The following is a 3,711-nucleotide window of genomic DNA, read 5'->3' as shown; positions in this document are numbered from 1 at the left end:
CTCTTGATGTTGTTTTTGTAGTTGTTTTTCTTATACATGTTCATGATATCACAGTAGCAATGGCATCTTTAGTTTGTCTTTTATTTGAGCTTTTGCACTCATCGGTAGCTATACAAAATAACACTGACTTGCTCATTGAAATGAAGATGGGATTGATCACATGGGATTGTTGAATTGTTGCTGTTGTAAACATGATCTAAAATAGTTTCATACAGTCAGATTTCATTTGTCACGGGGGGTAAAGATACCCCGCAGCTCTCGTCAGCAGATTTTTGACATGGTATTTTTTAGGTTTATTTGACAGCCTTTTTAACTGGAATCATCCATCCAGAGCTCCAGTTCATGGACAAAGAGGTACACACTGCCATCTAGTGGCAAAAGGTAGATACTGCAATTCCTGAATCCATCCATCCATCAGGTATGTGGAGTGACCCAGATGAATAACAATTACGTGCAGGTCCCTCCTCTCCATTCTTCTCTGTTGTTTTTAGGAAATGTCAGTGGTATGTGGGGAGAAATTTACGAAATATTACAAAGTAAATTCTAAATAAGATCCTCTCTAATACCTTGAAGTGGTTGATACTCAATATTTCTTTTATGAACACCACTTACAAGGTTTACACATGATTTGAATTACAAAAGTTCTTTCTGAGCATTTTGATGATCTTTTCTGTATCTTTCTCGAGGTTTGAGCAACTACCGGATCTTCTTTTCTAGTGCTGTGGGTTCTCGGCTGGAGGTTTTCTCAGGGAGCACCAGCCTCAACTTCCTCCTTGAAGAGGAGCCACTTTCCTCCTCCAGGTACTCCTGCTGCAGCAGAGGAGAGGTGGCCTTTGCACTGCCTGATGAGGATGTGCTCTGTGCGGATGCACCTTCTGGAAAGACATCTGCAGCCAGCGTGCTTACTCCAGACACGGCTTGAACTTCCATTTCAGGCCTTCCAGCGACACATTTGCTGTCTAGCAGACCATCTGTTGCAGTCCCATTCTCGCTCTTAAAACCATCTAAACTTTGAGATGCCGTTATTGGCAATTCAGAGGCCAGAGGAGATTGTCTATCACCAGTGCAAAAGCCTTCATCTAGCCTTGGGTCTGACTTCACTCTTGGTTCAAGAGTAGAGCTGTCAAGTGGGCTTTGGGAGAGAATTGGGTTCAGAGAAGAATTGGGTTCGAGTCCTCCAGGCAGGGAAGCGTGAAGTGGAGTAGTCTGCAAAGAATTAGCATTTTCTGCATTTGCTAGAAGAGGTGTCCCGGGGGATAGGAAGCCTTCTTGCAAACTATTTGAAGCTCCACTTAAAGACATGGACCTACGACCTACCATCTTAGGAGCAGGAGGTACCAGTGAGCCACCCGCTGAGGTTGTGGTGTTGATGACAAGATTTTCTTCCTGGAGGGAAAGACGACTGACCTTCTGATCTTTTCCTCCATCCTTCTTCTCCTCACCATCATCCCTCTCTGATGCTTTCTTGCTGCTTCTTTTTGATTGTTCACCTGAGCTTTCTTTGCCTTCACTCTGCTTTCTGTCTTTCTTCCTCTTGGAGTTGCGCCTATCCTGCTCAGGTTTCCTTTTTGGATGGACTTTTGTCTTTCCAAAGGGTAAGTGTAGCTTTCCTTTGTGGTTCTTTTCTGTTCCTCTCGCCATGTTCCTGGGCTTTTTCGCCGCATCGGTCCTCCTTGACTTTCCTTGATCCCTTCTTTCGGTATTGAAGGTTACATTTCTTCTTTGCTTTGGGATGTTCTGGTTATTCATTGCATCAAACCGGTCGTAGTCAGAAATCCTCCTTCTGTTGCTGATGTGAGAAACTGAAGTGTCTCTCACGTGAGGGTGATTCTTACTTTCGTTCATATTGAATGTCCGGTTGCAACTGTTACAATGCAATATTGCAGGATGCCTTGTCTCAGCCCTCATCTCATTATTTGCATAAAAAGCAGCAAGGGCTTCTGGTGTAGGAATGAAATGGTGTTTCCGTTGATGAGATGAAGATCTGCAGCTATCACGAGAGAGAACGTTGTGAGGAATGTCTCGCCCCAAAATGTCTCGCTGGCTCAGTCTCCTGTCTCCCTCATGCGCTTTCTCCATGACCCCATTCATCCTGTTGTCCCACCGATTTAGCTTTAATCCTTGGACCTTGCAATCTGGACACATGAAATATGCCTCATCTTCAATCGAGCTGACTCTATTATGAACTTGGCTTCTATAGTTCTCTGTCCTTGAGTCCCATGGTATGCTTTCATTGTCCAATAGCTGGTGGGCTTGCAAAAATAATTCCCTTGGCTTCTCAGCGACCTCATGATGTTTAGCAGTAAAGTTGCTCACTGGTCCGCTGCCTTCTTCCGGGTCCCGCTGTTTTGGAATTTCTTTTCTTTTTTGTCTGCGAGAAACTTGATAGCAGATCAGGACTACCAGCAGTGTCAAGCCAATGCCACCTGATAAACAGCAACAGAATGACATTATTTACCAGTTTGATTGGTTTTTTTGGTGTGACTTACTCACCAACAAAGCAGAGGACAGCTGTAATGGCCAAATCCCGAGCATACACTTGAGGTGTCACACTGGCTCTCGTCTCTATCTGCACTGTGATGTTTTGATTGGATGGGACGCAGTTGGCATCGGTCAGCTCCAAGACTGTCGTTACAGCCGGATTGTCAACGCTTACACACACCATCTTGCGTCCGTTATACAGTGTCTGTGGGCAACGGTCGAGATTTGCCTTCAAAAGTTGAGCCAGCTTGTAAGATATTTTTCGTGTGGACCGGATTGCGAGTTCCTACTTTGTCAGGTTGTTGGATGAAGGCTGAAAGGAAGGCAGCTAGATCCAGTAGCTGACAAGAACAATTCCACGAGTTGAGATCGAGATTGAGGTTGGTCAACCAGCTGAGGTAGGAAAAAGCCTGAGAAGGAGCTGAACTGAGACGATTCCTGGATATGTCCAAGTTTCGAAGGTGGACCAAACCATGGAAGCTACGTATATAAAGGATCATCATATTTGTTGGTGGCATTTATATGGAACTTCTAAAAAAGATGCACTAACCTGTTTATGTCCAGGCTCTGTATTAAGTTATCAGACAGATCCAGATTCTCCAGATCATGGAGAGGTAGTGAACCAGGATCTAAACTGGTGATCCTGTTTCCCTCCAGGTTTAGGGTCCTAAGTGCCGTGGTACCTTTGAACCAGTCAGCTTGGATCTGGAAATCAATTCTAAAGATTTTCTGATTCACTCCCCAACTCAGTCTGAGCTACAAATTCTATTTTGGTTTTCTTATCAAGTCATTGAAGGATGATGGGGAGAGACTCACCTGGCTGATAAGGTTGTGGCCCAATGCAAGCACCTGGAGATGAGAAAGGTTGGACAGAGCATCATCCTGCAAGGCCTGACTGGTGAGGAGGTTGTGGTCGAGCAGTAAGGTATGCAGGAAGGGCAGATTTCTGAAGGATAGTTCAGCCATCACAGAAATGCGATTATGGCTAAGACCTGTTGGATGATTGCGAAGGAGGAAAACAGTTCAAATGTACGTAGTGATGTTGAAATCTTGTAAATTCCCATATCTTCCCATTGGCAATTTGGGAATATTTAACAGAAATCAAATCATGTTACCTATGACAGTGATGTTGCTGAGGACAGACAATGGGGCAGACTGGACAGCGGCGATGGAGCCCTGTGTAAGAAGTAGCGCCTCGGTCGTATCTGGAGCATCTGGTCATACGTTTGC

This window comes from Syngnathus acus, chromosome 17, assembly GCF_901709675.1.
Source record: "Syngnathus acus chromosome 17, fSynAcu1.2, whole genome shotgun sequence".
NCBI lineage: Eukaryota > Metazoa > Chordata > Actinopteri > Syngnathiformes > Syngnathidae > Syngnathus > Syngnathus acus.
This window is presented reverse-complemented; position numbering follows the sequence as displayed.